Genomic DNA, 12,851 nt, shown 5'->3' with positions numbered 1-12,851 from the left:
TCAGTGTGAATGTACAATTTTCATAGTTATGAAAATACAGAAAAATCTTTAAATGAGAAGGTGTGTCCAAACTTTTGGTATGTACTGTAAGTATAATGCTCGGTTTGGGTCTGTATACCCTGGACCAGTTTTATTTCTACCACGGATTTATCGCAAAAACAAAGCAACTTTGCAAATAGTCGTTAAAAATATTGGAGCATTTTGAGTATAGCGCAGCTTCGATTAACCTCATCCATTAATACGGACGGCATATAGACTTGTGTAAAGTGATCCTGCAGTGATTCGGGAGGATCATTTTGATGATCTAATAAAAATATTTTCAGAAGAATAAAATAAGCAAAGGATTATTCTGCATTCAGGGTGTGTTTATAGACTACCAACACGGAGACATATAGGAATACTATCTGCAAAGTTGCTTAATATTCATTATTTTAGAGTCATTTTTATCTACACTGTGTTTTATTATAACAGATATGTCTGTGAACAACATCAGCTTGGGGCAGTTCATGGCTGTCACCCGTACGGAAAAGGACCCCAATGACATCAATAAGAATATTCGCTCTCTGGAGAGACAGTATTATTCCTTAATAAGTGGACTACAAATGCAGACTATCGTTTTTCAACCAGGTATGAAGGTTGCATATTGGTAAAAGTAAAGATGTTTATACATTATAGAAAGTAATATTGGAGAAGAGAAGTAAAAGAACTGGATATTTTACCCATAAACAATGAAAACCCCATTGCCGTCTTCTACAACCGGGACACTCGATGTTAAGCCCTTTCTGGACTCTAATCAAATTCTTTCTCTACCCAGCATCAAATATTTTAAAATGTCTTCACCCTTTAAATCCTAGGCTAACAGATCATTTTGTCTTAATAATAATAAATTAGATGCGGTCCCCAGCTAGCTTCTCCCTACCTCGCTCCCCATGAGTAATATGTACTCCCTGCACACACAGGGAGAGACCTGTCAGTCAACTGATGTGGGGGGCGAAGCCAGTCGGATCAGACTAGTCAGACGAGAGTCATAGTCCCCAAATTCAAAGTATGGTTACTCTTAAACGGAATATGTCGGCAGGTTTTGTTTTGTAATCTGAGAGCAGCATGATGTAGGGGCAGAGACCCTGATTCCAGTGATGTGTTACTAATCTACATCCTGCCATTTTGATACAATCACTGTTTTGTCTGCTGATCTAGCAGTTCTCTGAATGCTGAGCCCTGTAAAACCCGCCAACACCATTGATTGGCAGCTTCCTGTGCATACTGCGCATAGGCAGAAAGTGGCTAATCAGTGTTGGAGGCGGGGTTACACAGAGTTGTTGACCAGGAGACACAAGACATCTAGTTCTGTAGTGAAAATCTTCTGGTTATAAAACAGTGAAGAAGCAACACACAGCCTAGTAAGAGACACATCACTGGAATCAGGGTCTCTGCCCCTAAATTATTCTGATATCATATTACATAGCAAAAACCCAGTGACAGATTCCCTTAAAATGCCTCAGCTTTTAAAGTAAAACATACGTAGCTGCTATCATTGTTCGGGCAGCACGAATCTGATGATATGTTGCCTTTCACAGTAATATTCCTCTGGAGCTCCTTCCCCGGTCATTTTGCTCAGCAGCGCACAGATCATACAGACTAACTAGATATGGCAGCTTAGATTCGTTTAATCTAGAGTCTGGATTCAGCCCAAAGTACAAAACTTATTGCCACATGTACAGAAATCTCTCTAAATGGCATTCAATTAACCCGTAAAACAAACTCAAAAGCTTAAACTATGTCATTCCTTAAGATATTATTAAAGTGTTCAGAGTTCCCTCCACAGACATAAAGGGAAGCATAACACTTTTAATATTGAGTTATAGGGGTTTTCTAGGATTAGATGGTCTCTCATTAGAATAAGCCATCAGATCGGTGGGAGAACGACTGTCGGCACCCCTGCCGAATAGCTGCCTGAAGGTGCTGCAGCACTCGTGCCACAGCTTATTCAACGTTTGTTTAGCGCTGTCAACTTGCACGGCCACAGTAGGCTAAAGAAGCACTCCGATCAAAATTGTTATCCTCTTAAAGGGTACTCTGGGGAGATAAAACATTTTTGTTCTGTCCCTGCCCTCATGAACTATAAAGATGAGATGCCCTGTGCACTTCTCTTATCTTTAGAACACTTGTAATTCCGTGTGACAGCAGCTGCTCCTCACTGCTCCCTCTCCCATAAAAGGAAGATAAGATGGGGACAAATTCATCAAGACTGACTTTTTGTATGTCAGTCTTGATCCAGAGTGAGCTGGAGTAAGATGCGCCAAATTCATTATGAGGCAATAATTGTGGCGTAAATTTTGATAAAACCGCCAGAATGTACTCGCCCACTCAAGTCCATTGCCGTTTTTTGAAAAATTGGCTGCGCTTACGTAAGAATGACAAAATTTTCACATTTTTCAAACTCTTAGATGACTCGGCTCCTAAGTTCATAATTCTATGTAATGTTTCCTTCATCTACAGGAGAAAAATCCTGTCTATATATGTCACCAAATGCTAACACTGTCCAAGTCAATAAGAAAGTTATGAGACAGGCAGCATTCAGCAATCAGACCCATACAAAAGAAGTAGCCCTGGAATTGCAGCATAAGGACTATCTTCTGAGCAGGGATGGCGTGTGGCATGCTCACCTGGACATTCACCGTATGATGCTGCTGGATCATCACTGCGCTCCTAAAACAGGGACCACAGAACACAAGTATTCATTTATTCTTTATATGGCATTAATAATAGATATACAATATGAAATATGGCAAATATAATAGAATAGAATAAAACAATATAAAATATTGAAACAACGATAATATAGTACAGACATAGACAAAAATATTGGTGCTCATCTGGTAAAGTAAAGTTGTCTTAGAAACGTTGAAGTGTTGATTGGCTGCAGCGGTCCGGTGACTGAAACAGCACGTCATCAGGGAAACACACAGCGATATGCTGCTCCGGTTACCGGATCACTGCACACAATCAAAGGCCTCAGAAGTCCTGAGATGGCGGATACTCCCCGAGTGCCCTGCACTGCATCCATGGGTGCGCCTTTGTTTATTATTTTAAAACAAGACATGCCTAAAAATAAATAAATAACAAAACTATAAGCCAGAAGTTGGCAGTGGTCCTGAGAATATTGTAATAATATATTGTAATAATATACAACGATTGATGATTACAACTCTGCTTACAATTTCAACAGGAAAAACTTACAAAAAAGCCCAAATTCTTCTAAGTCAATGTCTACAAAGAAGCTGAACAACCATCTACTTCCTCAGAAGCAAAATCATCTGAAATCAGAGGTTGCCAGGAGGCTCGGGCTATACGGATTGTATTAAAGGATTAGGATCAATGAAGCAGCAATGACATGTTTTATTCCCACCTCCTTGTAGTTCTGCTACTTGGACTGAGCCTGGTTATCTCCAATGTGAAACTTCTCATTGTGGTTGTAATGTTGTTACAGATGACCCAGGTGGGCAGCAATAGTGGCCAGACTGGACATGTCACCATGTTTATAGGGGTTATCTGGGACTATTTTATTTATTTTTTACTATGGACCTAAAAACTAACAAACAGGTAACTGATAAGTACCTGCCTGTTCTGCCTGGTGCCATCGATTTCTGCCAGCTGAGAGCGGTCACAGACCACCCCTGCATGGGGACTCCACATCCTCCAATGAAGTCCCGTCAACAAAGCAGCTGCTCTTCTTTCGGGCAGCTCTGTTGACTGCCTGAGTCATGAAAGGCCTGCCTGTGTCATGAAAGGACTGCCTGTGTCATGAAAGGACTGCCTGTGTCATGATAGGACTGCCTGTGTCATGAAAGGCCTGCCTCTGTCATGAAAGGCCTGCCTGTGTCATGAAAGGTCTGCCTGTGTCATGACAGGACTGCCTGTGTCATGACAGGACTGCCTGTGTCATGACAGGACAGCCTGTGTCATGACAGGACTGCTTGTGTCATGAAAGGCCTGCCTGTGTCATGACAGGACTGCCTGTGTCATGACAGGACTGCCTGTGTCATGACAGGCCTGCCTGTGTCATGAAAGGACTGACTGTGTCATGACAGGCCTGCCTGTGTCATGAAAGGCCTGCCTGTGTCATGACAGGACTGCCTGTGTCATGAAAGGCCTGCCTGTGTCATGACAGGACTGCCTGTGTCATGAAAGGCCTGCCTGTGTCATGACAGGACTGCCTGTGTCATGAAAGGCCTGCCTGTGTCATGACAGGACTGACTGTGTCATGAAAGGCCTGCCTGTGTCATGAAAGGCCTGCCTGTGTCATGACAGGACTGCCTGTGTCATGACAGGACTGCCTGTGTCATGAAAGGCCTGCCTGTGTCATGACAGGACTGCCTGTGTCATGAAAGGCCTGCCTGTGTCATGACAGGACTGCCTGTGTCATGAAAGGCCTGCCTGTGTCATGACAGGACTGCCTGTGTCATGCTGAGTGACAGCCAGCTTCCCACTACCTGAGGCTACATTTCCACGATGAACTTTTGTTGAGTTTTTTGACGCTGCAGAATTTCTGCACCATTTCTGCATCTATTATTTAACTTAGAATAAAAATATATAGCTGCCCATAGCAGCCAGAGATGCAGATGTGTTATGTGCAGCATGAGACGGGGCATTATCATGCATGAAAATGATCTTGCTGCGGAATGCACGGTTCTTCTTCTTGAACCATGGAAGGAAGTGCTGTTTGAGAAACTCAACATACATTATGAAGTTCATCTTTACCCCTTCAGGGATCCTAAAAGGGCCGACAATCTCTCTCCCCATGATTCCAACCCAAAACATTACTCCACCTCCTCCTTGTTAGCGCCGTAGCCGTGTTTGCATGGGGTGTCCATCAACCAGCCATCCTCCACTCCATCCATCTGGACCATCGAGATCATTTCATGCATGATAATGCCCCGTCTCATGCTGCACATAACACATCTGCATCTCTGGCTGCTATGGGCATAAAAGGGGACAAACTTATGGTGTGGCCCCCATGCTCCCCTGACCTCAACCCCTTTGAGAACCTCTGGAGCATCATCAAAAGGAGTGTCTATGATGGCGGGAGGCAGTTCACATCTAAGTAACAGCTCTGGGAGGGTATTCTGTCCTCATGCAAAACAATTAAAGCAGAAACCATCCAAAACCTGACAAATTCAATGGACGAGAGAGTTCAGAAGCTCCTTTCGAACAAGGGGTCCTATGTGCAAATGTAACATCACCTAGAATAAAGTTTTGAGTTGAAAACTGTTTGATTTCAGTTTGTAATAACCTGCTAATGCTTAGAATTTCAAAAATGACAATTTTTTTGTTCTTTATTAAAATGAAAAGGTTGAAAACTCTGCTGTGCATAATAATTTGGAACATGCATTTTGAGTGCAGTTTGAGTTTTTTATTTTTTAAAAAATATACTGTTATCATAGGCAGTTTGTACAAAAACCTTTCAATTGTACTCTAATAGTTCTTTGACTGGAAAATTACAATGACTGCAATTCATATAGGTAATTTGGGAAAATCTGAGAAAATATTATTTGCATAATAATTTGGAACACAGTGTATAAATGGCTAATCTGATTTCCAATTAAAGAAGCACTCCTCCTCCTCCCATCAAAGTGTGTATCATCTTAATATATTGCAGTCATCATATTATATATCACTGTGTACTTACAATTGCTCATTTTGCCTTTCTACCCAGCTAATTCTTCTCTTTTTCATTAGGTCTATGACATCACGTGATTAAAAACTGACTAGCTGAATCCTTCTAAGCTCTATGGAGAAACAGGAGGTCAATTTTCCATGCAAGACTTCTTGTTTCTACATAGAGCAAAGTAAAGAGGAGAATTAGGAAAAATGAGCAATTGTAAGTACACAGTGCTATATAATATAACTGCATGCGTAGTGAGGCTGTGTAGTTCGCAGCTTCACTGTGCATGCGCTATGATCTGCGGCTCCCCGCGCGTGTGAACTACACAGCCTCACTGCGAACGCGCGGGGTCCCGAAGCAGGACATGTAAAACTGCACATGCACCCCACAAATACCAGCGCTCGCCGGGAGCAAATTTCAAATACGTGGGCGGCGCCAGCAGTGACTGAATGCTGTGACCGCCCATGACTGAATATGAGAATCACACCCCTAAGACTGAAAACAAGCAGGTAGGATATAAGTAATAATAATAATCTTTATTTTTATATAGCGCTAACATATTCCGCAGCGTTTTACATACATTATTGCTGCTGTCCCCATCGGGGCTCACAATCTAGATTCCCTATCAGTATGTTTTTGGAGTGTGGGAGGAAACCAGAGAACCTGGAGGAAACCCATGCAAACACGGGGAGAACATACAAACTCCTTGCAGATGTTGTCCTTGGTGGGATTTGAACCCAGGACCCTGCGCTACAAAACTGCAGTGCTAACCACTGCACCACCGTGCCACCCAAGTACATAAAATCATTATACTACCACCAATTTTAATGAAAAAAAGCTTGTTAGTGATGCACATTGATTCACTAACAAAGCAATGGGTGCAGTGTAGAGAGTAGCTAGGACATGACAGGTTACCTTTAATGTTAGGAGAGGAATCACACTAGGCAGGTTCCCAGCAAAGCGGAGTGTGAACGTTTTTTCTGCGTTTTTAGTGCAAAAAAGCAAGTACAGCAGTATATTCAACCCATTTATTTTTGTGATTTTCCCAAGTTTACCATCTTGTCTTGATCACCTGAGATGGCAGTTTGGATTAGTGCAGTTTAATTAAATTAGTAATGCGTACAAAGTAAACATTGGCCACCCAATGTGTGAGATTGAAAAATACCTGTGGCCAACCAAGGTGTGAAACTGAACAATGCCTGAGCAACTCAATGGCAGACCAAAGTGTGAAAATAAAGAGTGTCCTACAAACTCAATGCACTGCCTGTGTCTTAGAAAAACTATTCCTGAATAATTCACCTCCCCCTTCTACATTTGAAATTCTGGTTAATATGTTTTCACATATGTCTTGCATTGATGACCTGTGTTCATGCTTTTGTGGTAGAAGTAAAGCCGAACTTTGTGATCCTGAAAAATGCACCAAAAAACGTTCCAAAAATGCACCAAAACCTGCATTATTGAAGCTGTTTCGTTCCTGCAGAAAAAAAAATGCTGAAAAACGCCTAGTGTGAACATAGCCTAAGGTTGTTTTGGAGACATCACCAAAGCTGCAGTTTGCTTTAAAAAACAAGCAACCAAGCTGTGCCTTATTCACCCTCCCAGGTCCAGTGTTGATCTCCCAGCATCTGTAAGGGTACGTGCACACAATCAGTAATTACTGAGAATTGCACGCAGAGCACTTGCGCTGTGTGCAATCCGCAGTGGCCAGATGTTACAGCATAGTGGATGGGATTTCAAGAAATCCCACGACCACTCTGCGTCTCTGTGCACCTGCGGATCACCCGCGGACACGGACATGCGGCACCTCTTTACAGCCCGCAGCATGTCAATTTCTCTTGCAAAGACGCTAGTCTCCACAAGAGAAATTATATCAGTGCAATGTACTGATTGCAGTGAATCCACATGGTTCAATGAACACATATGGATTCACCTGTGTGCAGCACTTCAGGCACAGCATAAAGTATACTGCGTTCAAAGCGCTGGCAATACCGACCGTGTGCACATAGCCTTATTGTCTGCAGCGCTGACGTCACTCCACAGAGCTGCTATGCTCACTGATTGGCTGCAGCGCTGTTGGCAATAACAGACACCGGGAGCAGAATCAGAGGCTCAGCATTGGACCCGGGGAGGGTGAGTAAATAACAAATTGCAGCCGAGGAACAGTTTTTCCTAAACCCCTTTAAAGGGTATGTTCACATGATGCGATAGTGATGCTTTTTTTTTGCCCACATCTTTCAAAAATTGTTGCAAAAATGACCTCAGTCCAGAGCCTCTCACCTAGCCAAATCAGTTCTCATACTTTGCACTGACGAGGGCCAACAGCCCGAAACACCGTGTCTGCAAATTGAGATTCTGATTTGGCTTTTATCCTAAGCCATATTGCACGACTCGTTAAAGGGTTGATTGTGACTTGTAGGATTGCTGCTTCCAAGAGGTGGCGCTATAGAGTACAAGGCCTCTTTTTCTCTGAAGAGGCAATTTACACATTGCAAAAATGATGCAGTTTTATAAATTCTTCACAAAAAGCAACACAATCACACTGAGCACATAAAGGTCCAGAGTCTAGCTGAATGCACTACTGACAGTATCGGCTCCCAGCTAACAGCTACAAACGTTCATGGAAAATAGGCGGAAAATTGATAGATAAAAACGTCACAAAATCGCAGGATGTGAAAACAGCCTGACATATGCTTGTATGTCATGTACACCTATCTGTCGCTTCTATTCCCAGCTTACGCTGAGGTTTGTGGGGGATATTGGGAGTTCCATAGACGTCGCTGACTGTGGCGCCCCCTGCGGGCACATTAGGCCAGTACCTGTCCTCAGCCGCTTCTCGCCGCTTCCGCTTTCTTTTTTAGCGGTGACGTGAAGGCAAACTTCCTTATCCACATACAGTATGTATGGAGAGCACTGACCTCAACCTAGCCTAGCGCCACAAAGTCTGCATGGTAACCAATCATTACCCTCGTATTATCGACACCTCATCAGAGCTCTCCAGGGATTGGCCGGCCTGCAGAGGGTGGGTGGACATGGAAGCGTGACTGTGTTTTCTTTCGATATACACAAAACTATCACAGACAGGAACGGAGAGAACACAGAGAGGTGAGAGGCGGTATATGGGGGGAGCCGGTATATACCTTACAGGGCAGGTGAATGCCGCTATATACTGTAGAGGGGGAGGGGAGCGCCGGTATATACTGTACAGGGGGAGGTGAGCGCCGGTATATACTGTACAGAGGGGGTGAGCGCCGGTACATACTGTAGAGGGGGAGGTGAGCGCAGGTATATACTGTACAGAGGGGGTGAGCGCCGGTACATACTGTAGAGGGGGAGGTGAGCGCCGGTATATACTGTACAGGGGGAGGTGAGCGCCGGTATATACTGTACAGAGGGGGTGAGCGCCGGTATATACTGTAGAGGGGGAGGTGAGCGCAGGTATATACTGTAGAGGGGGAGGTGAGCGCCGGTATATACTGTAGAGGGGGAGGTGAGCGCCGGTATATACTGTACAGAGGGGGTGAGCGCCGGTATATACTGTAGAGGGGGAGGTGAGCGCAGGTATATACTGTAGAGGGGGAGGTGAGCGCCGGTATATACTGTACAGAGGGGGTGAGCGCCGGTATATACTGTAGAGGGGGAGGTGAGCGCAGGTATATACTGTACAGAGGAGGTGAGCGCAGGTATATACTGTACAGGGGGAGGTGAGCGCCGGTATATACTGTACAGGGGGAGGTGAGCGCCGGTATATACTGTACAGGGGGAGGTGAGCGCCGGTATATACTGTACAGGGGGAGGTGAGCGCCGGTATATACTGTACAGGGGGAGGTGAGCGCCGGTATATACTGTACAGGAGGAGGGGAGCGCCGGTATATACTGTACAGGAGGAGGGGAGCGCCGGTATATACTGTACAGGGGAAGGGAGCGCCGGTATATACTGTACAGGAGGAGGGGAGCGCCGGTATATACTGTACAGGAGGAGGGGAGCGCCGGTATATACTGTACAGGAGGAGGGGAGCGCCGGTATATACTGTACAGGAGGAGGGGAGCGCCGGTATATACTGTACAGGGGGAGGGGAGCGCCGGTATATACTGTACAGGGGGAGGGGAGCGCCGGTATATACTGTACAGGAGGAGGGGAGCGCCGGTATATACTGTACAGGAGGAGGGGAGCGCCGGTATATACTGTACAGGGGGAGGTGAGCGCCGGTATATACTGTACAGGAGGAGGGGAGCGCCGGTATATACTGTACAGAGGGGGTGAGCGCCGGTACATACTGTAGAGGGGGAGGTGAGCGCCGGTACATACTGTACAGAGGGGGTGAGCGCCGGTATATACTGTAGAGGGGGAGGTGAGCGCCGGTATATACTGTACAGAGGGGGTGAGCGCCGGTACATACTGTAGAGGGGGAGGTGAGCGCCGGTATATACTGTACAGAGGGGGTGAGCGCCGGTATATACTGTACAGAGGGGGTGAGCGCCGGTATATACTGTAGAGGGGGAGGTGAGCGCAGGTATATACTGTAGAGGGGGAGGTGAGCGCCGGTATATACTGTAGAGGGGGAGGTGAGCGCCGGTATATACTGTACAGAGGGGGTGAGCGCCGGTATATACTGTAGAGGGGGAGGTGAGCGCAGGTATATACTGTACAGAGGAGGTGAGCGCAGGTATATACTGTACAGGGGGAGGTGAGCGCCGGTATATACTGTACAGGGGGAGGTGAGCGCCGGTATATACTGTACAGGGGGAGGTGAGCGCCGGTATATACTGTACAGGGGGAGGTGAGCGCCGGTATATACTGTACAGGGGGAGGTGAGCGCCGGTATATACTGTACAGAGGGGAGGTGAGCGCCGGTATATACTGTACAGGAGGAGGGGAGCGCCGGTATATACTGTACAGGAGGAGGGGAGCGCCGGTATATACTGTACAGGGGAAGGGAGCGCCGGTATATACTGTACAGGAGGAGGGGAGCGCCGGTATATACTGTACAGGAGGAGGGGAGCGCCGGTATATACTGTACAGGAGGAGGGGAGCGCCGGTATATACTGTACAGGGGGAGGTGAGCGCCGGTATATACTGTACAGGGGGAGGGGAGCGCCGGTATATACTGTACAGGAGGAGGGGAGCGCCGGTATATACTGTACAGGAGGAGGGGAGCGCCGGTATATACTGTACAGGGGGAGGGGAGCGCCGGTATATACTGTACAGGAGGAGGGGAGCGCCGGTATATACTGCACAGAGGAGGTGAGCGCCGGTATATACTGTACAGGGGGAGGTGAGCGCCGGTATATACTGTACAGGAGGAGGGGAGCGCCGGTATATACTGTACAGAGGGGAGGTGAGTTCCGGTATATACTGTACAGGAGGAGGGGAGCGCCGGTATATACTGTACAGGGGGAGGTGAGCGCCGGTATATACTGTAGAGGGGGAGGTGAGCGCCGGTATATACTGTACAGGGGAAGGGGAGCGCCGGTATATACTGTACAGAGGGGAGGTGAGTTCCGGTATATACTGTACAGGAGGAGGGGAGCGCCGGTATATACTGTACAGGAGGAGGGGAGCGCCGGTATATACTGTACAGGGGGAGGTGAGCGCCGGTATATACTGTACAGGGGGAGGTGAGCGCCGGTATATACTGTACAGGGGGAGGTGAGCGCCGGTATATACTGTACAGGAGGAGGGGAGCGCCGGTATATACTGTACAGGGGGAGGTGAGCGCCGGTATATACTGTACAGGAGGAGGGGAGCGCCGGTATATACTGCACAGAGGAGGTGAGCGCCGGTATATACTGTACAGGGGGAGGTGAGCGCCGGTATATACTGTACAGGAGGAGGGGAGCGCCGGTATATACTGTACAGGGGAAGGGGAGCGCCGGTATATACTGTACAGGAGGAGGGGAGCGCCGGTATATACTGTACAGGAGGAGGGGAGCGCCGGTATATACTGTACAGGAGGAGGGGAGCACCGGTATATACTGTACAGGGGAAGGTGAGCGCCGGTATATACTGTACAGTGGGAGGTGAGCGCCGGTATATACTGTACAGGAGGAGGGGAGCGCCGGTATATACTGCACAGAGGAGGGGAGCGCCGGTATATACTGTACAGGGGGAGGTGAGCGCCGGTATATACTGTACAGGGGGGATGGGGAGCGCCGGTATATACTGTACAGGGGGGATGGGGAGCGCCGGTATATACTGTACAGGGGGGATGGGGAGCGCCGGTATATACTGTACAGGAGGAGGTGAGCGCCGGTATATACTGTACAGAGGGGAGGTGAGCGCCGGTATATACTGTACAGAGGGGAGGTGAGCGCCAGTATATACTGTACAGAGGGGAGGTGAGCGCCGGTATATACTGTACAGAAGAGGTGAGCGTCGGTATATACTGTACAGAGGAGGTGAGCGCCGGTATATACTGTACAGGGGGAGGTGAGCGCCGGTATATACTGTACAGGAGGAGGGGAGGTGAGCGCCGGTATATACTGTACAGAGTGGAGGTGAGCGCCGGTATATACTGTACATGGGGAGGTGTGCACCAGTATATACCCCACAGGGGCAGGGGAGCTCCGGTATATACTGTACAGAGGGGAGGTGAGCACTGGTATATACTGTACAGGGGGAGGGGAGCGCCTGTATATACTGTACAGGTGGAGGGGAGCTCCGGTATATACTGTACAGGGAGTGGGGAGTGCAGGTATATACTGTACAGGGGGAGGTGAGCGCCGGTATATACTGTAAAGAGGGGAGGTGAGCGCCGATATATACTGTACAGAGGGGAGGTGAGCGCCGGTATATACTGTACAGAGGGGAGGTGAGCGCCGGTATATACTGTACAGAGGGGAGGTGAGCGCCGGTATATACTGTACAGAGGGGAGGTGAATTCCGGTATATACTGTACAGAGGGGAGGTGAGCGCCGGTATATACTGTACAGGGGGAGGTGAGCGCCGGTATATACTGTACAGGAGGAGGGGAGCGCCGGTATATACTGCACAGAGGAGGTGAGCACCGGTATATACTGTACAGGGGAAGGGAGCGCCGGTATATACTGCACAGAGGAGGGGAGCGCCGGTATATACTGTACAGGGGAAGGGAGCGCCGGTATATACTGTACAGGAGGAGGGGAGCGCCGGTATATACTGTACAGGAGGAGGGGAGCGCCGGTATATACTGTACAGGAGGAGGGGAGC

The 12,851-nt window shown here is 47.5% G+C and overlaps 2 protein-coding genes and 1 long non-coding RNA gene across 3 annotated transcripts in view; 2 read left to right on the top strand and 1 right to left on the bottom strand.

The window, feature by feature from the left end:
* The window catches only part of XYLB (xylulokinase), a 452,351-nt gene extending 443,782 nt beyond the window's left edge, over nucleotides 1-8,569 (bottom strand). The window contains exons 1-2 of the mRNA XM_073677727.1: nucleotides 8,482-8,569; nucleotides 2,667-2,709 (exon numbers count right to left, since the gene is read on the bottom strand). The gene's annotated coding sequence lies outside the window, so the exon portion shown is untranslated. The remainder of the gene's footprint in view (nucleotides 1-2,666; nucleotides 2,710-8,481) is intronic.
* Nucleotides 484-2,735, top strand: LOC141265095 (uncharacterized). Its single transcript, XR_012320046.1, has 2 exons — nucleotides 484-627; nucleotides 2,500-2,735. It is a non-coding gene; the product is annotated as an uncharacterized lncRNA (long non-coding RNA).
* A 52-nt stretch (nucleotides 8,570-8,621) lies between the features above and the next one.
* Nucleotides 8,622-12,851, top strand: part of NUB1 (negative regulator of ubiquitin like proteins 1) — an 86,250-nt gene continuing 82,020 nt past the window's right edge. The window contains exon 1 of the mRNA XM_073677726.1: nucleotides 8,622-8,767. The gene's annotated coding sequence lies outside the window, so the exon portion shown is untranslated. The remainder of the gene's footprint in view (nucleotides 8,768-12,851) is intronic.

Source organism: Phyllobates terribilis, unplaced genomic scaffold (genome assembly GCF_046119375.1).
Source record: "Phyllobates terribilis strain yellow unplaced genomic scaffold, ASM4611937v1 Scaffold_4__5_contigs__length_816908805, whole genome shotgun sequence".
In the NCBI taxonomy this organism is placed as follows: domain Eukaryota; kingdom Metazoa; phylum Chordata; class Amphibia; order Anura; family Dendrobatidae; genus Phyllobates; species Phyllobates terribilis.
The sequence above is the reverse complement of the archived record's forward strand: the minus strand, read 5'-3'. Positions and strand labels throughout refer to the sequence as shown.